Source organism: Oncorhynchus nerka, linkage group LG6, assembly GCF_034236695.1.
Source record: "Oncorhynchus nerka isolate Pitt River linkage group LG6, Oner_Uvic_2.0, whole genome shotgun sequence".
NCBI classification, from domain to species: Eukaryota; Metazoa; Chordata; class Actinopteri; order Salmoniformes; family Salmonidae; genus Oncorhynchus; species Oncorhynchus nerka.
This window is the reverse complement of record NC_088401.1, coordinates 36,247,269-36,272,905: the sequence shown is the minus strand read 5'-3', so window position 1 is coordinate 36,272,905 and position 25,637 is coordinate 36,247,269. Positions and strand designations below refer to the sequence as shown.

The 25,637-nt window shown below is 46.4% G+C and overlaps 1 pseudogene; it reads left to right on the top strand.

Annotated features, from left to right (window-relative positions):
- The first annotated feature begins 475 nt into the window (after positions 1 to 475).
- Positions 476 to 25,637, top strand: part of LOC135572060 (phenylalanine--tRNA ligase, mitochondrial-like) — a 73,969-nt pseudogene continuing 48,807 nt past the window's right edge.

The window sequence follows — 25,637 nt, the reverse complement described above, 5'->3', positions numbered from 1 at the left end:
ATTGCATCCGACGTGAAAGTTGTGCTATGGAGTTGGAAAATGGACAGATAGAGCCACGGCTAATAGAATGTGTTTGGCCTCCAAGGGCCAGTGGGGTAGTGCCTGGCTTTGATGGTGTGGGGTTGTGACATGTTGTGAGGAGAAACAAATTGAATATATGGGGTGGGAGTGATGAGTGAAGAGTGCAGCCTCGCACATTTCTCAGCCGCCCATAAAACTTTACCTTGTTTGTGCTGTCTTCGACCCACAACTCCCACTCCGGCCTCAGATAATTGCTGTGTGCGGTGCTTCTGCAAGGGGAAAAAAAACTCTTTATTGCATTTGTATCCCTGGCATTGCAAGTTTAATCGAATATCGTAAGTCAAAAGTTGTTTTGTTCTCTCTGCGTTAAAGGTCATAGAGAGAACGAATGACATTGAGCTTACTGTTACTGTAGATGCAGTTTTTTTTTTTTACGAGCCGAGTAGAAGGCCACATGGTCAGTTCTGAGCACTATGTGAAACACCAGCAGGCTAACAAGGTAAACAGGAAGAGTCGCAGGCTTCGCAGGAAGCAGTGTTCTGGCCGTGGCAGGAGAAACGCCATCCATGGGTGCGTGGGCGAGAGATCGGAGTGGAGCTGCCCCTCCCTGGCTGGTGGTACAGGGCCTGCCTATGGGGGGGGGGGGGAGAGAGAGCGAGAGACAGCGAGAGAGAGAGAGAGGGAGGGAGGGAGGGAGGGAGGGAGGGAGGGAGGAGTGGGCACCACCTGTTACTGGCATAGTGCCCAGATGTGACCTCTCCGCAGACGCCATGAGGGCTCCTCGCCTCGCGGTTTCCTGTATCCATGGCCAGCTCATCCGGTCATCCACATCCCTGTGCGTGCGGTGAGGGGGCGTTGACCACAGGGCAGTTTTCTCCTGCTTTCCTGAAGCCGCTTAGGCCTAACCCTCTCGACCCACACACCATCTGAGGTGCGAAGAAGCAGTGCTTCCTTGTTATTTCTGAGTTTTACTTGAAATCAAAATAATATAGTAGTGGCAACAGCACCAGGTGAGAAAGGGTGCTGTCTGGTTGAGGCTAAGGTAAGGGAAATACTGGTATGAAGAACATGTGCAACTGTACCTCACCATGCCATCATTGAATCCCTTGATCGAGTTATGTGTTACTTGTTTTGTAATATTTCTGTAAAATATTGAACACATAATGTCTTTCAACGTCAGCAACTTCGACTGGCAGCAGGGTGTTGACGCATGTCGTTCTGTGCCATGGCCGAGTTGCCAAGTTATTACCTCATTGACCTTGGGTGGCTTTTTATCGCTTACTAATTCCTGTCATGTCTCTCAGAAGATGGCATGATGCCAATTCGTCGGGGCATAGGGATGCTGGCCCATGTTTACTCCAATGCTCCCCACAACTGTGTCAAGTTGTTAACTGGATGTCCTTTGGGTAGTGGACCATTCTTGATACACACGGGAAAATGTTGAGTGTGTGAAAAACCCCAGCAGCACTGCAGTTCTTGACAGAAATGCGTGTGCCTGGCACCTACTGCTATACCCCATTAAATGTTTTGTCTTGTCCATTCACTCTCTGAATGGCACACTTACACAATCCATGTCTCAATTGTCCCGAAGCTTAAAAGTAATTCTTTAACCTGTCTCCTCCCCTTCATTTACACAGATTTGAAGTGGATTTAACAAGTGACATCAACCAGGGATCAGTAGCTTTCACCTGGATTCACCTGGTCAGTCTATATCATGTAAAGAGCAGGGATTCTTAAAATGTTGTATACTCGGTCACTGTCCCCCGAATAACAGTTGTATAGGGTGAAATCCAACCTCCACATACTACGAGGCACCAGGAAGTCTCCTGCGTTTGAATTGTTTACCACGTTGAATTTGGTGGAATTTGGTGAAATGTGGTATTGATCTCTGTTGTTTCTGATCTAGTTTGTTGATTTGATATATGTTCGTGGCAGGGCCGGGGATGCTTGAGTAGCTGGATTATGGTTCCATTTCTAGAGGTTCGGGTGTTTCTCCTCCGCTCAGCATAGCCCCAAATACCATTGTTGATCAATCAATTCTTATATGATGAAGTAATTATTGCAAAGGGCAACCTGAAAAACACCAACACCACAGAGTTGTAGGCCTACTTGCATAAATAACATTTCTATAAACACTGGGCGCCAAGAGACTGCATACAGCGGTGAGGTGGGCCAAGGTTTGTCGTGAATTCGCCTCAATACAAGAATATTGACGCAGTTACACATCACAATATTATTTCGGACGATGTTATATCGATACATTGACTCCAAAGCACTTTTATTTCCATGATTGTCCCCCCCCCCCAAAAAAAAATGATCATTGGCTCTCTCTTGTCTCTCGGCAGCAGACCCACAGTATAGTGAGCAATATGTTTGGAACATCAAATTGCAATAAAATCGCAGTATCGAATGGCAATACATATATAGAATCATGAGAATCGCAATACATATCGCATTGGCAACTAAGTATTGCGATACTATCGTATCGTGAGGTCCCTGGCAATTCCCAGCCCTATTTAATACCCAGTTCCGCTGATTCCTTCTTGGCCTCTTACCATATCTCTTTTGTAATTGCTACTGTCATTATGTCTGTTTCAGTATTTCATTCAATAAAATACCAAAAAATAAAGAATATAGGAATAATAGACCTGTCAGAGATATTCCTCTTTAGTTTCCAGTTGTGTTGAAGTCTTTTAGCAGTCTCTTGGCGTCCAGTGTTAACACACAGGCTCGTTTCTTAGTTAATATTATGTTAGTACCATCTTAAACTGTAAAATAAAGCGTTACCAAGTCCTATTTGTGTCTCCTGGACCTATGGTAGCTCTTCCTGTTTTACTTTCCGGCAGGTCTCTGACACAGGTCCGTGCCAAGCCACTCACTAAGTCTGGGTGAGTTGGTTCAGCGGGGGCCTGTGGTGCTCAGGGATAGGAGAGGTGTGTACGTTAGCCAAGCGGCCATGGAAACAAGCGTATGGCTCAGCGACCATGCCAGCCTGGTCAGCCTAAAATAGAACACAGGGAGCAGAGGAGTAGCCTTTGGCTGCTGTCCTGTTCCTCTGTCGAGTGCGTCAAGCACTCCTCTACCAGTGTGAATGAGTTGCACTCGTCTACCAGTGTGGACAGGAGTCACAGGACAGGTGGAAGACCATAACCTTAAACAAAGAACACAACCAACTTGTAAACTGAGGCCTGATTGTGTATCAGCGAAAAATAACTTATTTAGGCTACGTAGCATCTAGAACTTCTAGCCCTAGAAATGATACCATGCTCCCACCATGCTCCCACTAGGACAGTGGTCAGTATTCAAGTCAAGATCACTTTCGCAGTCAAAAAGCAACCTGAGATCTAACCGCTCAGATAGTTTTTGAAACATGACTTGACATTTTTTACATTAACCTAATAAAAACATTTCTGTACAGATGAGGTTTGGGCAGTAGGCCTAATACAATATTTTACATTTACATTTAAGTCATTTAGCAGACGCTCTTATCCAGAGCGACTTACAATATCACAGCATATCCGCTATATGCTTGGCCTAACAATATTGTTATTCTCAGAGCATATTATATTTCAAAACTTGAGCTTTGATAACAAAATAGATCAGTTGGTGTAGCACTTGCGAGGCACTGCGGCGCATAAATTTAGATAATTCGCTTTTTAATTTGACTGCTGATGGTACATACACATGATGGTCATGCCGCTTTCAAGACAACTGGGAAATCGAGAGAGAAAAAACTAGGGCAAATCATGACGTCAGTGATCTTCAGGTCAGAAAGTCTGAGCTCTAGAAAGATGCCTCAGTTTCCTACTTGGAATTCTGAGCCGGATGACCGTTCAAAACGAATTTTCCCAGTCGGATCTTGTTCCCAGTTGTCTTGAACGCACGGAAGTCGGAGGTTTACGAGTTCACAGTTGTTTTGAACACAGCATTAGTCTCAGCGGCAGGAGGGAGAGAGCAGCAGAGACCGTGAAAGGCGGACCCTCTCCTTCCCTCCCTCCGGTGAGACTGACCAGAGAGAGAGGACACCGTCTTCCCGCTCTTCCTACTCAAGTCGCACCGCATCTGCCTCATGCACAAATTCATGTTGGTCCTATGACCAGAGAAAGTGAAATATTCCTTGCTATTAAAATAAACCCGATGAGTTGCTAATGATAATACAAACGCTATCGATGCACTTGGCTACTCGTTCATTGCAACTGTAGTGCGAGTGGAAGTACGGAGAAAGCACATTTTATGTTATGTAATAGTGCTGAATTAAAAACTTCAACGTGAACTCACTCATACAAACAGCAGCTCATTGCTGTATTCTTTGACAGTCTCTCTGCGGTCATGGTGGTATTAGGCACAGTGAATTGAGCTTTCCGATTGGCCAGCGGAGGAGGCAAACTGGATTTAACCACAGATCTCCCGGTCCACCGGGTTGGCAGAGTTTGTCTTTTCAAACAACGAAATGGTTCAAAATGAGAGCACTTTGCTTACCTGGTGCACATGGCTTCTAAATCAAGTGCACCTACCTCAACGTTGGCTTTTCTACAGAAGTGTTTGGTGATCGACTATGAATGCCTTTAAGATCGACCGGTAACTGCACTAGGACATTCTGAACACAAACCATAAGCCCCATTTGCCAAATGTGTCCGGCCTTTAAAAAAAAAAAAGACATTCTACCTAAAAATGCATGAAAAAAATGTAATTATTATGACAACAAATATAACTGATGTTCGCCATTGCTCTGTACGGCGATGATGAGGAGCAAACGATGGCCTTATGCTCGTGGCTCATTCGCCCCACTGCTCGTTCTGTTAGCAACAAATATACATTAAAACTTGTCACTCTGATCTTTTTCTATTTACCCAGAGTCAGGTGAACGAATGGGTATATTTTCCATGTCTATGCACGCTAGTTAGCAAATGCGCTGACACTAATTAGCAAATTCCTTCAAACTAAATGCAGAGACATAAAAAATGGTATCCATTAATTAATCCGACTATGGGTAAGTAGAAAAAGGGCTTAATTGACAGTCTTGCACTATCCATTTAAAAGCGCGTCTCGGTAGAAATATGTCTATTTTTTTACTACTAGTGTGGTTTAACAGTCACATTCCAATGGAGTTACAGCAACGTGTAGAATCTATGCCAAGGCGCACTGAAGCTATTCTGGTGGCTCGTGTTCTGGGGGCTCGTGTTCTGGGGGCTCGTGTTCTGGGGGCTCATGGTGGCCCAACGCCCTATGAAGACACTTTTCTGTTGTGGTTCCCTTCATTTCAGAAGTTACCTGTATCTTATCAGTGTCCTTCTCCAGTTGTCATTGTAGTGGTATGCTTTGACACTACTTTCACACCATTTGGTTCCTCGCTGGTGGTTGTGCTTCAGCAGCCACGTCACTGTCGGGGCCTGAGAACCGGTGTGAAATATGACTCCACTGGGCCCCTTCGGCAGGGCCTTGCTCATTGAGCAGACATCCACGGGAAAGGCCGGCGTAATTCTCGCCATCATTTACAGTTGCTCTCCTGGGCCCAACGACAGCCGTGAGCCGCATCCGCGTGCACCCACACGCCTTACTGTGGCTCAATGAGGCGGGGCACGCCGGGGAGTAAACGAGAGCGTGCAGCCATCCGGTAAATACCTAATCTATCTCCCCCTCCTCTCGCACCCTTTCTCTCTGTACCTTCCCACTGTGAGTGATTTCTTCTTCCTCTTTTAATTCTCTCCCTCTTTTTATCGCTCAGTGTCTCCACTTCCTTATTCTCTCTTTTTCTTCCCTCTCTCTGTTACTGTCTCTGACTTTCTCTGTTCCCTCTTTCACTGCTGTTGTTGTTCTCGTCCTGCATCCCCCTCTCTCTTTGTAGAAAATCGTTTCCATTTCAGGTGATGCCCTCTTTTCTCCTGTCCTTTTTATTTGTTCACTCTGTCGTCCAACTTTCAGAGACTGTCTCTCTCACTTCCTCCTTTACCTGTTATGTCCTCGTCTATCCTTTTATTCTGTTCTCTCATCTCTACAGATTGAATTTTCGCTCCCTCCCTGTCATATCATTTGATGCCTGATGAAAAGATGATCGATTACGTCAGACTCTCTGCCATCAAGGAGATGATATGTTCTTGTGAAGCGGAGTCTCCCCACAAGCAGGATGGCTCAGAGGACGTGACTTGTCCAAATTGGGTCATCCCGTCATCTGAACACCCTCCTCATTTATCCTCTTCATGGCTTCTGCCGCATTGCTGACATTGCTACTGGTATTTCTACTGCTCTTTGACGTCATCACGGATATCATGATTAGATTTAGACTGAATATGTGTTGGCGGAATCTCCCTAAGCCCCCAACTGAACATAGGGATTGTCTGGTGTCCTACTCATGATCATTGTCAGCTTTGTCATCACATATTCATCATAACCACTGTTGTTGTCATCATCATCATCACCGTTGCCATCATCACCATCACCACCACCTTAATCATCATTACCTTGGGCATCATCACTCTTGTCATCACAGTCATCATCAATACCACCTCCGTTGATTGCATCCTAATTCTCAGGTGACTGGTAGTGGCTGCATGAATGAGTCTGCCCGACAGTTGTTTTTCACGGCAGACGTATGGAGAGCGAGATTGCGAACACCTCCTGCTGTGATGATGTGGCAAAGCGCTGCTCGCCTCTCTAAGCCAAGACATCAATAAAGGGACTGCAACAGTGGCTCCTTCTGCCAAGTGGAGTAGAAGGGCTTTGAGCGCCACAGTGTTTCCCCACGTGAGACTCCTCTCCTACAGAGTTGTTCCACGACGAAGACTTTCCCACCAATTAGATCAAGTGCTAGTCTCTTAACGGCGCTGTCATATTATGGGCGGCTTGTGCAAGCGACTGTTTGAATAGAGATAGGTGCACATAGAATCGCTTTAATCGGCATGTCCCTACTAGGATTTCTATTTCTATGGTGTTGCTAACTGAGTAAGTGTGCAGTCGCTAGTGATCTAGAAAAGGGGACAAGTACACGGAGCGGGGTTGGGAGGGGAAAGGGCAAGCTGCAGTGGGAAAGAGATGGCGTTTCAGCCCGTGGAGAAAGAGTGGGTGTTGCGGCTTTGGGGGGTTAGCTGTTGGGAGTGAAGTAATAGACCATCATGCACATTTATATTTGTGACCTTTTACCCTTTGCAGCTCCCACATACACACACTGAACTGTGGAGTGTGTAGACACCTCCTACTACCTCTTCACTTTGTTTACCTTTAAGAGTGCTGAAGGACTTGCTTGGGTTGGGGGGCCCACTGGATTTAGGTGCCCCGGGCCTGAAATGCGTTAGTCCGGCCCTGGTTAGCTCGCTAACGCTAGCTAGGTAGTGTATCTATGTAAGTGTTGGTACTGGAGCAGGCATTTAGCTGTTGTAGCTGGCGTGGACAGTGCATATTGATTTAGCCCAACCTGCCTCCTCATTTAGGGCTCAGGGAGATGAATAGCTGACTGCAAAACAATCAGCCGCTGCCACCTCCGCACAATTCCGCCTACCAACCTGACACACACCCACCCTCAACGCAAGCACGCTCAAATGCTGACCACAATGTTGATTTTGTCCACCCACACCAGATGCGATCAGGACACGCAGGTTGAAATATCAACTATATTAATTTGGGGACAGGTCGAAAAGCATTCAACATTTATGGCAATTTAGCTAGCTAGCTTGCTGTTGCTAGCTAATTGGTCCTGGGATTTAAACATTGGGTTGTTATTTTACCTGAACTGCACAAGGTCCTCTACTCTGACAATTAATCCACAGATAAAAGGGTAAACCGAGTTTGTTTCTAGTAATCTCCTCTTTCAAGCTTCTTCTTCTTCTTTGGACTTTATATGGCTGTTGGCAACCAACTTTAAGGTGTATTACCACCACCAACTAGAGTGTGGACCTCAGTTCATCTTTCAGTCACCCAATGTGGGTATATACTCCTAAAAAACCAATGAGGAGAGGCGGGACTTGCAGCGCGTCTGAGTATATCAAACATTAGGAACACCATCTTAAAATTGAGTTGCACCCCCCTTTTCCCCCTCAGAACAGCCTCATTTCTTTTTGGTCTCTGGAAGGTGTCAAAAGCGTTCCACATGGATGCTGGCCCATGTTTCCCACAGTTATGTCAAGTTGGCTGGATGTCCTTGACGTGGTGGACCATTCTTGATACACAAGGGAAACTGTTGAGCGTGGAAAACCCAGCAGTGTTGCAGTTCTTGACACAAACCGGTGTCACCTACTACCATACCCCGTTCAAAGGCACTTACATTTTTTATCTTGCCCATTCAACATCTGAATGGCACAAACACACAATCTCATATCTCAATCCTTCTTTAACCTGTCTCCTCCCCTTCATCTACACTAATTAAAGGGGATTTAACTAGTGACATCAATAAGGGATCATAGCTTTCACCTGGATTAATCTGGTCAGTCTAAGTCATGGAAAGAGCAGGTGTTCTTAATGTTTTGTACACAGTGTACATACACGTGCGCGCGCACGCACACACCCTATTGGCTTGTACACCTATTCTAGTATCCGCTCAATGCCTTCATAAATCAAGCATTTAGTAAATGACTTTGCGTTTAGATCAAACAAGTTTGAGATCAAGTGGAGAAACAAAACATTCAATGTTCATTTATTTTGTTTGAAATACGGCCCGTCAGGATTCGAATGCTTTTAGATCCTGGAAGTAGCACCGGCATCCGGTTCTCCCAAATGTGACTAATTGCATGTCTGTAATAGAAATGTGTCTCCTATTACACGTGATCCTCACTGACAAGTGTAGCAGATATGAGCAGGCTTGTCATTGCTAGTATCCATTGTGTGGTGACAATCAACTGTCTTGGGAGCTGGAGTAGTCTCACACCCATGCCCAACGAAGACCTTGGTTGGGTAATAGTTATCACCTTAGCAATGGGAGTGTGTCATAGCTGTTGGTCTGTGTCCATGATCTGCCAGACAGAGACTGTCACAGTACGTTAGGCAAGCGCACTGACATACAGTACACTACAAGCAGCAACAAAGTCCCTTTCATTCATTATTGCAATGAGAGGTCCCGGCCTGATCTGCCAGGTTATCTGTGACTCAAAGGCAGCTATTTCAGGTGACATTACCTCAGGTCTTATTCAAAGCTCTGTAGCGAGATGTGCTGTGAATCAAGTGGTGTCCCTCACCATGAATTATGCAGGACTTTTCCCTTTATTTCTCTCCCTCTTTACAAATCTCTCTCTCTCTCTCTCTCCCCCTACAATGTGATTTTGTTTTTTTTTTTTTTTTCATTTTGTCTGTCATAATTTAAGTGTACATATGACGAAAATGACAGGCCTCTCTCATCTTTTAAAGTGGGAGAACTTGCACAATTGGTGGATGACTAAATACTTTTTTGCCCCACTGTATATATATGTATATTTTTTACATTGTTTGCTAACTGATACGTGACATGTATTAATGCCTAAATAACATTTATTTTGCCAAAAATGTGGGGCTCAAAATTGAATGACGGGTCGCCACTGCCTCGGTAATTCTCTTGCCCAATAGAACACGTAATGTGAAAACGTGCCTGATATTCCAAGAATTGATTCTTGTTGGGCCCGGCCTAGGTTAAAGTTTTGCGGGACATTGTAGCCTGTATAGGCCAACACATGGCCATTGCTGTGGTGAGAGAAAGAAGCGCACCTGTATCTCTCACAGAACTAGAATAAGATTCACTTTCCCTCTCTGCTCTGATCGACATGTCCCTGCAACTCTCACCTCTCCAGCGTTGCACTTCATTGCCACGGTAACCCTGATAAATTGAAATACATTTACTAAAGTTATAGAATTACTCCTGTCTGTTCAGAAAGAAATTCAATCTTTCAGAAAACTACACCAGGAGTAGGCCTATAATTTAGCCACAGCGGATCAATAGCATATTATTATTTGTTTTTGTTATACAATATGTGAGTCTCCACACACCTAGGTCTATGCTATTGATGGGTTCAGGAAAAGGTCGTTTTTATTGATCTCAGTTTGTCAGTGTCAAAGTAGCCATTTTGTTCATTTGTGAGGTATTAAAAAAGATTCTGCGAAAGTCTCCAGTCATCTAAAATAATGTACATTTGCATGAAATGCATTTATAAAAGGCCCATGTATGCAATGTATGCAAGCACCTCTACTCTACTGCTCGATGCCAGCACGCAAAACCGGTGATATGTATGCAATCCTTTATTCAACTTTTTTTTCTATTACCTCCTAGGCCCCCAGGTCACCCCCCTCCCGGCACCTCCCAATTTACAAGTTAAGCACTGGGGTTAGTGTTAGGGTTGGGTTTAGGGTTAGGAGTTAGGGCTAGGTTTCGTTTTAGGGTTTTGGAGTTAAGGTTAGGTTAGGGAAAATAGGATTTTCAGTTGTTTGGTCCCCTTAAGGATAATAAAATAAATGTTTGTGAGGATTGGTGTGTGTGTGTGTGTGTGTGTGTGCGCTCGTGCATTACGAGCGTGAGTTATGAGTTATGCTCATGAGGGCCACACCTTGTACAGCCTATCTGGCAAAAGCTTTCCAGATCAAGAACCATAATCCACTTTGCTGCAATGCCCCTGCAATGCAACATCCTTTGTCCTTAGTCTCTCTGTGCGTGTGTGTGTATGTGTCCCTAGTGTCGGTGTGTATGTGCGTGCGCGTGTGTCTATTTCACCATTGCGTGCCAGCAAGAGAAAGTGAGAGGACCGTGGAAGAAGAAACTCAGATCCCCCTCCTCTCAGCTCATGAAAAATTGCTGGGAAAGGGCAAATATTTGAGCGCAACCGATAGAGCGCTACGGTTAGTCCCTAATACATACAGCTCAATTCTCCCAGGTGCTCCAATGCGGTCTTCTCCACTGAAGCAAACCTGCCTGGAAAAATGCTTACAGCTGTAAGAAGAGTGAGAGAAAGAAAAAGAGGAAGAGAGAGACACAGGGTTGATTGAATTAAGTCGTTCTTAAATGAATCGCTGCTTTTGCCCGCCGTCCAGTATTCTAGCTGTGCTCATAAATGTAATGGGACACGCACGGGTATGTATCCGATTTTAGATGAGCTCATAGTGTCTTCCCTGCAGAAACGTCTAGCCTCTTTCCGGAGTGTTCATCAGTTAATTTATTTGCCTCATGTAACCTCACAGAGATATTATTTAATCAAGAAGGGCATAGAAGTTCATTTGAGCACCATTCAGTCCAGCTCAATCCAATATGAAGACATTCAGTCAAGCTTTACATGATCTCCCCTTATTTTTTGGCCCCCTAAAGCTTCTTAGGGCTAGGGTCCTATTTTCCCAATTTCCGCCTGAATGACGTGCCCAAAGTAAACTGCCTGTTGCTCAGGCCCAGAAGCCAGGATATGCATATAATTGGTACCATTGGAAAGAAAACACTTTAACGTTTGTAGAGCTGTTAAAATAATGTAGGAGAATATAACACAATATATATGGTAGGAGAAAATCCATTCATACACATGTGACGACTTCACCAACGTGACCAGCAAGATCCTGGCCAAGGTGGGCCGCAACCTGCACAACCAAGCCCACCATCCTCTCTGGCTCATCATAGAGCAAATCAAAGCCCACTTCTACCGTGCCTACATCATGCGCTAGGGCAACCCACTGTACTCGGTCCACGACAACCTCAGTCCGGTGGTGACGATGGAGCAGAATTTCGACAGCCTGCTCATCCGTGCCGACCACTCCCACTGGAAGCGACGCGTCAGCTACTACCTCAACCGGGGCACCATGCTGCACGCTCACATCTCGGCCCACCAGAGGGAGCTGGGTGTGCTCGGGACTGGACCGCTTCCTGCTGGCGGGCGAAGTGTAACCGAGGGACGAGATTGACGCCAGCCACTACCCCGTGTTCCATCAGATGTTGGGCGTGCGCCTCTTCTCTAACCACCAGGTCAGTATTGGGCTTTTCACACTAATGAGCCGAAACCAAGCCAAGGCAAACCAATCTGCACTGAGTTGACCTGGTTGTGCATCCACCATAGTTTCTGGAACCCTGCTGAAAAGGACAATGTGAAGAAGAAGAAAGAAGAAGAAAAATTGTAGCAAGAGGACAGCTTGGTTCAGGTGAAAAGGGTATAGGGTTATAGTAAAAGAGAACTAGGGAACTTTAGTATCATGTCCCCATGAAGCTTTTGAAATCAAAACAAATGCTGGTGGAGTTAAGGTATGGGAACATTTAAACTAAACATAACACTGCCTTGAGTAGCTACAGTTTTATTGATTAGCTTCTCCTCCAGACCACAAAGTCAAGGCCTTCTATGTAGGGTCACAACAAGGCCAAAGGGTTGGACTCACAATGTAGGATGAATACAGTATCCCATTGTTACACAACATCGAGCGCTACAGTTTTATCGATTACATATGCTTTGCTGAGTACTGCAAAGACATTGAGAAGTAAACTTAGATACACATACAATAATTAATTCTACATGAAGTCCAATCATCAGCCATATTAACAGCATTAGCAGCAGTGTTGTTTTGAAGAGTTGTCTCTGAAATATGTGTGTGTGTTTTTCAGCTGCTTGCCAAGGTTTTGAGCGGAGAGGACCAGTCTCTCTTCGAGAGCGGGGTGAGCCAGACCCCTCAGAAGCAGGAGACCTGAAACAGACCCTTGACCGTATGGTCAGACACCTGTTTGGAGAAGGTAAACAACGTTTCAAGTTCATGGATGCCCACGTACCCACAATATTGATACCCCATGGTAGTCAACATAATTCTCCATGTAGCGTTCACCTACCAAGGTTCTGTTCCAATACTTCTTCCCTTCCTTGAAATGGTCTGGCATGACGGCATTGGTGAAAGCTTGCTAGATTAACTCTTCTGGATTACACTGTCATTTTAGAGCAATGATTACTTCATGGAAGGAGGGAAGGATACATTTAAAATTGTTTTAACAGGCCCATAGTCCTCTTAGGTCATTGGTCTCTTGAAGGAAATGATACAGGGAAATGTAACCTTTTGATAATTTTGGGATCAGTCCCTCGCCCTTTGTCTCAACCCGTCCTTTCCTCTCCTTCATCTCATCTCTCTTTTCTGTGCCAGAGCTGGAGATCCGCTGGGTGGAGTGTTAGTTCCCATTCACACATCCCTCCTTTGAGATAGAGGTGCATTTCCAGGATGACTGGCTGGAGGTGTTGGACTGTGGGGTGGTGGAGCTGGTGAGCATGGCTGTTGACACACATGCAAATATACACAGACAAATGCACACACTCATGCACATTGGGCCGCAAGTAACCTAGCGGCCAGAGCGTTGGGCCAGTAACTGAAAGTTTGCTAGTTCGAATCCCCTGCCAACCAGCCGACTATGTAAAACATCTGTCGAACTGCCCTTGAGAAAGGCACTTGACCCAGGGTCACCGTCAATAATGGCTGATCCCTGGCTGTGACCTCACTCTCCAAGGGTGTGGGATATGCAAGAAACACATTTCCATTTCACACCTCACACTTGTACAGGTTACACACTTGTACATGTGTGAAACAGGACAAATATAAGCACCCCCATATGCGCAAATACTCGCACACGAACGCATACACACAGACACACCCTCATACACGCTTGCAAACACACATGCCCGTACTGTATACACAAACATAAACTCGTACTGTAGGTCTTGCATACACTTACTCTTTCTCTCTCACACACGCACGTACGCATGCACACACATGCTTTAAAAAATACTCTTGCGCGTGCACACACACACACACACACACAAACAACCAAAACAACAGATTACTCTTCACAGATTTGGCTCTGCGGTACTAAAGAGATAGCTCTCGCGGTTTTGCCCTTGAACAAAGCTGTGTGTTGACATGCCTCAATAAACATCCCACTTGTCTAGAAATCAATAATACATGAAATAGACGCCAAAACAACATGACTCCTGTTTAGCTATAGTGTTTGCTCTCTTCCCACACAACGAAGGCTGTTGTGGCTAAGGTCGTTGGGGTCGAACCTTTCTCCTCCGTCTTCGACCCTGCTGCAGTGCAGTCACACTTCCTGCCTCCACCAGCAGATGGCAGTGTTGTGCAACTGAGGGGTGCAGGTGAGCCTGGGGGTGGTGCGATTCCTGTTTGGGGAGTGTGTGGACGGAGACACTCTCTGGGGCCCCAGGGGACGGGGTCTGGTTCAGCGGCCCAGACAGAGGCTTGTTTCCGGTTGGAGAGGACCTTGAATGACCCCCTTACGCTTCAGCAGTAGCTTGCAGCCAGCGAGCCTTCCATCCCTAGACTGTTACTAAAGGTATTAAAGAAGAGGGAATATGTTTGGAGATCTCCTGATTCCAGCTCTGCACTACAGTGGAAAAACCCTCTCAACACTCAGCTCCTAGCCTTTCACCTCCAGACATATTAAACAGTTTTGTCCAATTGGCTCAGGCTCTGCCTGCTCGTGACACTGTTCCACAAGTGCCTAATTCACATTGTAGAGCCAAACTGAGCCCAGCCAAGCTGTATTGGGCTGGCCTGGTTACGCCTCCACAATAGTTGCTGGAACCATGATGTAAAGGACAATGTGAAAAGAAAATATATGGGCAAGAACAGTATGCTTTGGGTCGGCCCTATAGTGTGAGGCAAAAGACGTTTCACATTATAGGGAAAACTGTTTAGATACTGTTTAGACTTATATTGTCTCAGAAGCCCAAACTTCTAAGATACCATTCCAAAGCCCGGGAAAGTTCTCAGAAAGACAATAAAAAATTATAGAGTATGGCAAAGTAGATGGAAAGTGCTGACGCTGCGTCAAAACCAGAGACGTGTGTACAAAAAAAAAAATGCATCAGATAGATTTCCATTGGAAAGGTCAGTGTTCTGTTTGTTATGATTCGGGAAAAGTACTTCTACTCTGTGAGCAATGCTACTCTATGTGAAACGTCCCTGAGTTTAATGTGAGAACACTGGCAGGTTTAACCCTGTTGTGTGGTTTTAATTAAGCCGTCTTATTGTTATGAGCTATGCTGGAGCACACCGTTGAATGGTGCAAAACAAACAACTCCATTCCAATCTTGTGCATCAGATTCTAAAACATAAGGCTCCATTTCAAGATTGTGTGTTGGATGCTACAAAACTAACGGCTCCATTCCAAAATTGTGCGTCGACCACATTGCTCTCCCTGAGTGCTGAGTGCTTCTTCCAACAGGCCTTAGTTGATGGGCCCGGAGTTTGGAAGTGTGTACACTTGTTGGTGCAGTCATCATCTGGCTTATTTTGGAACCTACCACCGACTGTGCTCTCTGGCATTTTGAGGGAGTCAATAATTGAACACCCCTGACCTCATCCCAACAAAGACACTCTGTTTTGTTAATCCCCCCCCAAAAAAGGAGAAAGGAAAGCATTCGTTCCACATTTTGTTTTCTCTCTCTCGCTTTCCCTTTCTTTATTTCTCTCCCTCTTTACAAATCTCTCTCTCTCTCTCTCTCTCTCGCTCTCCCGCCGCCCCGATTTTCATTTTGGAGTAACTCAACTGGAGCAACTTTTGGTGCAATTTAGCTGGATGCACTGTAGAATCAGTGATGCGTGCATCCAAACCCATTTCTGACATGGTGCCTCCTTAAAAATAGCTTTTTGTCAGGGCAATGCGAGAGTCTCTCTCCTTTTTTATTATTATTTTTTTAACAAAAGAGACGTCCCTTGCAATACTATTTATACTTCATCTCTCAATTTAACGTAGGAGGATCTGTGCAAAAAGCCTTTTGTCTTTATGACACTGCTACTGGGGTTAAATTGTTGTATAAAACATTTGTCATGCCATTTTCTGTTTGTTATGATTCATAAAAAGCAATGCTACTCTGTGAGCAATACTACTCTATCTTTGAAGAACTCATGTTGAACCCGCGGGATGTAGTTTGGGGGTGCTGCGATTTTTCACCAACGGACAAATATTGGTCTTTTAATACAGGACTAGTAGCTCTTTTTTTTTAGTATATATACAGTACTAGTCAAAAGTTTGGACACACCTACTCATTCAAGGGTTTTTCTTTATTTCTACTATTTTCTACATTGTAGAATAATAGTGAAGACATCAAAACTTTAAAATAACACATATGGAATCATGTAGTAACCAAAAAAGTGTTGAACAAATCAAAATATATTTTATATTTGAGATTCATCAAAGTAGCCACCCTTTGCCTTGATGACAGCTTTGCACACTCTTGGCATTCTCTCAACCAGCTTCACCGGGAATGCTTTTCCAACAGTCTTGAAGGAGTTCCCACATATGCTGAGCACTTGTTGGCTGCTTTTCCTTCACTCTTCAGTCCTACTCATCCCAAACCGTCTCAATTGGGTTGAACTCGGGTGATTGTGGAGGCCAGGTCATCTGATGCAGCCCCCTACTTCCCGCGGCTATGGTTGAAACCCTCATTGTTTATGTTAACTTTGGAAATTGGTCAATCGTAATAGGTGAGTGTGTTGCTGTTGTGATTAATACTATATAATGTTTAATATTCCTTGTTTGTTGTGTGTTTGTATTTATTATTTATTCCCATTAGCTGCTGCCAGAGTCTAATTTGTACTTGGAAACTGTGACGAGACCCCTGGTGGCATGTCTTGTGGGGTATGCATGGGTGTCTGAGCTGTGCACTAGTCACTTTAACAGACAGCTTGGTACTTCCAACATGTCAATCCCTCTCACTAAGACAAGTGGTGATGCAGTCATCCTCCCCTCAGCAGCCACCACTGTTACATTATGACTTCCAACACCCCTGGGACATTGTACATTAGCAGCAGCACCACGACAACTCAGCTACACAATGGTAGGGATTATCTGAGCGGGTCTTGGGTCACTAATAAGTAATTGTCTCTCGCGGCCAGGCAACAAAATTATTTGGGTGGACTCCGTCATTGCTGTAGAGCATCTTCCGTTTCCGAAAAGGTGTCAAAGTTATCTATAAAAGTTATGCCAACAGAGCTACAGTAATCCTTTAGCCAGATGTGTAATGCCAGAAGCTTGCTGAATCTTTTGCAGCCGCGTCCCAGCTACAACACAGGGCCTGAAATAATCTGCTGTTGTTTGGAGTCTTTCAGAGCTAGAATCAGTTCTTTAAAATCCCATTTCAGCAGTTCTGAGCTAGCCCTCCTAATGCCGTTTTGACCCCACATGAACTACGATAACATCAGGACACAGTAGCTGTCATAGAACGGTAGGAAGCAGCCTTGTAATTTCCTGCACTCGTGCTCAAGGATAGCACAGGGTTTTTGACCTGGGAACCAAGATTTCTCATCATAGAGCTGTCAATGATGACAGTTGGTGAAATGGTCGAGAAGGTCCGGTTCTTTTTCCGCCTACAGGGGTTTATAGTAGTCCCCTCGAGGACCGATGGTAGGTGAGACCCGATAGACCCGAGCCAGCCATATAATCCATTGTGGCTGACGGGGCCGGGGTTTCGCACCCTCACGGTCCAACCCAGGATCACCCTGGGTTGGAAACAGGGTAGAGGCCGATGGCACTGCAACCTCCGAGCCCAAGGGGGTGAAGATGTTTTATGTCTGGATTGGGCTTCCTAAAGCCAAAGAAACCATGTTCACCATTGACCACTGCCTTCCATTAGGCTTACGATGGATGATGGGATTACATTGCTGGATAGATTGTTCGGAGACTGGGGCATGCGCTAAGTCCTCTAGAAGCGTTGGTCCTGTTCAATTTTCCACATTCGGGGGAGACTTCCTCAGTGTGAGGTCCCTGTGAAGCACAGGCCAGTCAGTCAAAGAATGGTGACAAGGCTGTGATTCTCTCACCGTATTAGAAATGTAGAGATGGTGGAAGTGCAATGCGGAAATTTGCTTGCTTTGGCTACACAGCTGTATCCTATAGTCCTCCGCAAGTAGGCAGTTGTTGAAAATCTGGTCGGCCCACAGTGTCCCGGAAAAGAGGCATAGTGAACACAACTCCTACAACGCAGGAAGCATTCACCTCTTCCTCTGAATGGGGAGGCCTCCATCCAATCAGCTATCTTCGTTAGCTTGATGGCTAGCAGCTTAGCTTGCTAGCTAAAGTTACCAAGTCTGTCAAGCAGGCTTTAAACCGTCTGTTAAGCGGGATTCCTGGAACAAGAAATAGCAGTCCTAGCTGTAAAAAGATAACTGTTGTGTGTTTTTTTTACTGTTTTTTTATAAAGGAAGCACTCAAGAGCTTCACTTCCTGTTTACATCTGGTAAAAAAAGGTGCTATCAGAATGGGATTCATATTTTCCAGTTTCGATACCGGGAATAGTTATATTTATCCTAAGAGTCCTGAGAAATACCGCAAGTGCCCATTTTAAAGCGCTTAAAACCATTTCAGAGCAAAATAAAATTAAGATTTAGTAATGATAGAGTAAGTATCATTGATCACCAATTACATTGTTGTGAATTGCGAAACAGCCTGTTCATGAATTCCAAGCATTATCCGGTTCCTCAATTAATTCAGCGTATTTCAGCAGTGGGCTGTCTCAAAACAGAGTGCGCTCAGGCTGCACAGAGCGCACCCAGAATATAGAATTGCCGACTCATACAAACTGTGCAATAGCAGTCAAATTACAAAAAGTCAAATGACTAAAGTTCCCTAAGCTTGCTAGATAACCTCCTTCAATGAATGACAGAATACCTCCTATATTTGTCAAAATCGAGTTGATGATTATACAGATAGCAGATCGGCTCATGAATAATGAGGAGATGATGACAATACACTGAACAAAAATATAAACCAAACAAGCCTCAATGCCATACAACACTCCTTCCGAGGCCTCCAACTGCTTTTAAATGCAAGTAAGAGCATGCAAGTAAAGTGCATGCTCTTCAACCGATTGCTGCCCGCACCCTCCCGCCTGACTAGCATCACTACTCTGGATGGTTCTGACTTAGAATATGTGGACAACTACAAATACCTAGGTGTCTGGTTAGACTGTAAACTCTCCTTCCAGACTCACATTAAGTATCTCCAATCCAAAAATTAAATCTAGAATCGGCTTCCTATTTTGCAACAAAGCCTCTTTCACTCATACTGCCTAACATACCCTCGTAAAACTGACTATCCTACCGATCCTTGACTTCGGCGATGTCATTTACAAAATAGCCTCCAACACTCTACTCAGCAAACTGTATGCAGTCTATCACCGTGCCATCTGTTATATCACCAAAGCCCCATATACTACCCACCACAGCGACCTGGACGCTCTCGTTGGATCGCCCTCACTACATATTCGTTGCCAAACCCACTGGCTCCAGGTCATCTATAAGTCTATGCTAGGTAAAGCCCCGCCTTATCTCTGCTCACTGGTCACCATAGCAACACCAACACATGGCTGCACCATACCTAGTCATGTGAAAACCATAGATTAGGGCCTAATGAATTTATTTAAATTGACTGATTTCCTTCTATGAACTGTAACTTAGTAAAATCTTTGAAATTGTTGCATCTTGCGTTTATATTTTTTGTTCAGTATAGTTTAAATATCAAGGTATCTCAATGGGGACCAATTCTGTTATACAAATATCCATATCTACTCTCAAACCGTTTGTTGACCACACGTTATCTACCCAAGCTCTCATATGGGAAGCAAATACGAGACAGCACAGAGAAGCAGGGGATATCTTGACATGCATAGGCAAGAGACGTGATTTGATTATGCAACCTATATACAGTATTACAGAATAAAGTTAGGAGTTTTCATGCGAGTAAGGATTTTGGGTTTCAGTGGGATTGGGACTGGATAGAAAAATAGCCAAGTGTAACGCTAAATGAGTGAATAGGTGTGGAGTCAGGCGCAGAGAGCAAAGGATACGGAAAAAAAGCGCTTTAATGTCCAGAAAAATCACAAGAACAAAAATAGGCAAAATCAAGTGAAAAATAAAAAGGACAGCGAGAAACCCGAAATGCAAACACTAACTACTCTAACACATACAGACGAACAAGCCCGCACAAACAGAAGCGGGCTGAACTAACTTAAATAACCCCACCCTAACAACCAAACAAGAAACAGGTGAAACCAATTAGACAAAACCAAACGAACACAGAACAATGGATCGGTGGCAGCTAGTAGACCGGCGACGACGACCACCGAGCGCCACCCGAACCAGAAGGGGAGTCACCCTCGGTAATATTCATGACAGTACCCCCCGCCCTGACGCGCAGCTCCCGCAGCGCGCCGACGCCGGCCTCGGGGACGACCCGGGAGCCGAGGCGATGGAACTCTCTCAAGATCAACATCCAGAATATCCCCTCACCGGGACCCAGCACCTCTCCTCCGGACCGTACCCCTCCCAGTCAACGAGGTACTGCATGCCCCTCACCCGGCGTCTCGAGTCCAGAATAGCTCGTATCGTGTACGCCGGGGACCCCTCGATGTCCAGAGGGGGCGTAGGGACCTCCGGAACCTCACCTTCTTGCATGGGACCAGCTACCACCGGCCTGAGAAGAGACACATGAAACGAGGGGTTAATACGATAATACGAAGGAAGTAATAATCGATAACAAACCTCGTTTATTCTCCTCAGGACTTTAAATGGCCCTACACACTGCGGACCCAGCTTCCGGCAGGGCAAGCGGAGGGGCAGGTTTCGGGTCGAGAGCCAGACCCTGTCCCCTGGTGCAAACACGGGGGCCTCACTGCGGTGACGGTCAGCGCTCTTCTTCTGCCGTTCACTCGCTTGGCGCAATGACTCCTGGACGGCCCTCCAGGTCTCCTTAGAGCGCTGCATCCACTCCTCCACCGCAGGAGCCTCAGTCTGGCTCTGATGCCATGGTGCCAGGACCGGCTGGTACCCCAACACACACTCAAATGGTGACATGTTGGTAGAGGAGTGGCTTAGTGAGTTCTGGGACATTTCTGCCCAGGGGATGTATCTCGCCCACTCCCCTGACCGGTCCTGGCAATACGACCACAGAAACCTACCCACCTCCTGGTTCACTCTCTCCACCTGCCCATTACTCTCCGGGTGATACCCTGAGGTCAGGCTGACCGAGACCCCCAGATGTTCCATAAATGCCCTCCACACACGGGAGGTAAACTGGGGACCCCGATCAGAAACTATATCCTCGGGCACCCCGTAGTGCCGGAAGACATGGGTGAAAAGGGCTTCCGCAGTCTGCAGGGCCGTAGGGAGACCGGGCAATGGAATAAGACGGCAGGACTTAGAGAACCGATCCACAACGACCAGGATCGTTGTGTTCCCCTGAGAGGGGGGAAGATCAGTAAGAAAATCCACCAATAGATGGGTCCACGGCCGTTGTGGAACGGGGAGGGGTTGTAATTTCCCTCGTGGCAGGTGCCTAGGAGCCTTACTCTGGGCGCACACCGAACAGGAGGAGACATAGAATCGTACATAACTCACCAAGGTAGGCCACCAGTACTTCCCTCTAAGACTTTGCACCGTCCTCGAAATACCCGGGTGACCTGATGAGGGTAGACTATGTGCCCATCGAATCAATTGATCATGAACAGCGAGCGGCACGTACCTACGACCCTCCGGACATTGTGGAGGCGCAGGTTTCTCCCTTAGCGCCCGCTCGATGTCCGCGTCCACCTCCCATACTACTGGTGCCACCAGCTTAGCCGCTGGAATGATGGGAGTAGGATCGATGGACCTGTCCTCAGTGTCATAGAGTCGGGACAGCGCGTCGGCCTTAGTGTTGAGGGAACCTGGTCGATACGAGATAATAAAACTAAATCTGGTGAAATACATGGCCCACCTTGCCTGACGAGGATTCAGTCTCCTAGCTGATCGGATATACTCCAGGTTACGGTGGTCAGTCCAGATAAGGAAAGGGTGTTTAGCCCCCTCAAGCCAGTGTCTCCACACCTTCAGGGCCTTAACCATAGCCAACAACTCCCTGTCCCCCACATCATAATTCCGCTCCGCTGGCCCAAGCTTCTTCGAAAAAAAAGCACAGGGGCGGAGCTTCGGTGGCACACCCGAGCGCTGTGAGAGCACCGCTCCAACCCCAGCCTCGGATGCGTCCACCTCTACTATGAACGCCAATGAAGGGTCCGGATGCGCCAACACCGGCGCCTCAGTGAACAGCGCCTTCAACCTACGGATAGCTCCGTCCGCCTCTGCTGACCACTGCAAACGCACCGGCCCCCCTTTCAGCAGTGAGGTAATAGGAGCTGCTACCTGACCAAAACCCCGGATAAACCTCCGGTAGTAATTGGCAAACCCTAAGAACCGCTGCACCTCCTTTACCGTGGTCGGAGTCGACCAATTACGCACGGTCTTGACGCGGTCACCCTCCATTACCACCCCCGAGCTGGAAATGCGATAACCCAGGAAAGAAACGGCTCGTTTGGAAAACTCACATTTCTCTGCCTTCACATACAGGTCATGCTTCAGCAGTCGTCTAAGAACCTTGCGAACCAAAGACACATGCGCAGTGCGTGTAGCGGAGTAGATCAAAATATCGTCAATATACACTATCACACCCTGTCCATGCAGGTCTCTGAGAATCTCATCCACGAAAGATTGAAAGATAGCTGGAGCATTCTTTAACCCGTATGGCATGACGAGGTACTCATAATGGCCAGATGTAGTGCTAAATGCAGTTTTCCACTCATCTCCCTCCCGAATACGCACCAGATTATACGCACTCCTGAGATCCAGTTTCGTGAAGAACTGCGCTCCGTGAAATGATTCCACTGCCGTAGCAATGAGAGGTAGTGGGTAACTAAAACCCACCGTGATGGAATTTAGACCTCGATAATCAATACACGGACGCAAACCACCATCCTTTTTCTTCACAAAAAAGAAACTTGAGGATACGGGTGACATGGAGGGCCGAATATACCCCTGTCCCAGAGCCTCGGTGACATATGTTTCCATAGCCAACGTCTCCTCCTGGGATAAAGGATACACATGACTCCTGGGGAGTGCAGCGTTTACCTGGAGGTTTATCACGCAATCTCCCTGTCGATGGGGTGGTAATTGGGTCGCTTTCTTTTTACTGAAAGCGATAGCCAAATCGGCATACTCAGCGGGAATGCACACGGTGGAAACCAGGTCTGGACTCTCCACCATTGTCGCACCGATGGAAACCCCTACACACCTGCCTGAACACTCATCAGACCACCCCTGGAGAGTTCCCTGTTCCCACGAAAACGTCGGATTGTGAATAGCCAGCCAGGGAATCCCCAGCACCACCGGAAACGCAGATGAATCGATAAGGAACAGACTAATTCGCTCCTCATGATTCCCCTGCGTAATCATCTCCAAAGGAATTGTGGCTTTTCTGACCAGCCCTGACCCTAATGGTCGACTATCTAAAGAGTGCACGGGAAAAGGGGGGTCTACTTTTACTAACGGAATCCTCAATATCTGAGCGAGTCCGCGATCTATAAAGTTCCCAGCTGCGCCTGAATCTACAAGCGCCTTATGCTGGAGAGAGGGAAAAAATTTAAGGAAACAAATTAATATAAACATGTGACCAACAGGAAACTCTGGGAGAGTGTGGTGCTTACTCACCTGGGGTGACCGAGGAGTGTTCTGCCTGCCCTCTCGACTCCCAGATGAACTCCTCCAGCACCGACCTGAAGTGTGCCCTCTCCGGCCACAACTGGTACAGGAGGAGCCTCCTCCGATCTCCCTATACGTGGCCCCTCCTAGCTCCATCGGGATAGGAGCGGGAGGGTCAGGAGGTGGAACTAACAGGACCCTTTCAGAACGTCCACGAGCAGTTAGCAGATGGTCTAACCGGATCGCAGGTCTATCAGTTCATCCAGGCTAAGCGTAGTGTCCCGACAAGCCAGCTCCCTGTGGACGTCCTCTCTCAGGCTACACCGGTAATGGTCTATCAGGGCCCTGTCGTTCCACCCTGCTCCAGCGGCCAAGGTCCGGAAATCCAGCGCGAAGTCCTGCCTGAGATGGAATAACCTCTCACCCGCCGCTCGGCCCTCCGGAGGGTGATCGAACACGGCGGTGAACTCCTGGTAGTTGCCCCTCGCTGAGTCGGACCCGTTCCAAACAGCAGTGGCCCACTCCAGGGCTCTACCCGTAAGGCAACTGATGAGGACATTCACGCTCTCCTCGTCCGAGGGAGCCGAATGGTGGCCAGACAGAGGTCTAGTTGAAGCAGGAATCCCTGGCACCCTGCCGCTGCTCCATCATACTCCCTCGGAGGCGTAATGTGCAGAGCGCTGGAACCAGATCCCGCTGGGGGAGATGGTAGAGTTGCTGGTGGGAGGGTAGGTGGGGTAGTAGGGAGACCACTCCTCTCCCAACGATCCATCGCTGATCCGAGACGATGGATGTGTGGTGAAGGACTCTCTCCTCCATCGTGGGAAGAGGGGTGGTCGCTGCTCCTGCTGACTCCATGAAAGGTGCGGGCTTCTGTAACGCTAAATTAGTAAATATTTATTTTACTAGGCAAGTCAGTTAAGAACAAAAAATCTGTTTTCAATGACTGCCTAGGAACAGTGGGTTAACTGCCTGTTAACAGCTCGGGGATTCGAACTTGCAACCTTCCGGTTACTAGTCCAACGCTCTAACCACTAGGCTACCCTGCCGCCCCATGTGTGGAGTCAGGCGCAGAGAGCAAAGGATACGGGAAAAACACGCTTTAATGTCAAGAAAAATCACAAGAACAAAAATAGGCAAAATCAAGTGAAAAATAAAAAGGACAGCGAGAAACCCGAAATGCAAACACTAATCACTCTAACACATACAGACGAACAAGCCCGCACAAACAGAAGCGGGCTGAACTAACTTAAATAACCCCACCCTAACAACCAAACAAGAAACAGGTGAAACCAATTAGACAAAACCAAACGAACACAGAACAATGGATCGGTGGCAGCTAGTAGACCGGCGACGACGACCGCCGAGCGCCACCCGAACCAGAAGGGGAGTCACCCTCGGTAATATTCGTGACACCAAGGCTCAAGGATAGGAGGAGATAACAATTCAGAGGCATGAGGAGAAATGGAAACAGACTTCTGAAAACTCACAATGACAGCTCAAAGAGACACATTATTTTATCTGCTAGACTGTAGGGATATCCTGTAGGGTTTATTAACTGCATTTGGGTCGCTTGTGTAGTTCGGCAGTGTCAACTATGTGTGTGCTTTGAATTTATGCAGACTTTGTGTGAAGTAAATACGCTGGGCTAAAGGCTTCCATGCGACAACCTGTTTGTATAATGTGCTATTACATTTTTTTTGCTAATCGTATGCTGCTCGCGTTGCGTTTTTTGTTGAATTGCATTAGTGCCGACATTGGGGAGAAATGTTGTAATTTCCCGGGTTTTGTCATAAAAGAATTCTGGGAAATGTTCCCGGGACAGGCTCTATTATCCAATCAAACCCACACACAGTGTTTTAAATTGTACCAGCAATGCAACTTGGTGTTTTTAACAACTATTGTTGTCAAACATGATTGACTTGATTATGTTATAAATATAGTTGTGATTATTTTTCTTCTCACACTATTACAGTTTTTTAAATCTTTGAAACCCAGTAGCCTTGTTCATCAGGGCACACCGTGGCAAAAGGTTTTAAAGAGCGTTGCCACGCAAAACGAAAACCAGCATTTCTTATTAGACACGTTCAAATAGTATGTCCGCATTTTTAGTCGTTCTGGAATATTTTCTTCTGTTTCGTTTTTGAACACAGATCCTTTGTGTTCTACTGTTGACTATCTTCACGTGGCTGTTTGTA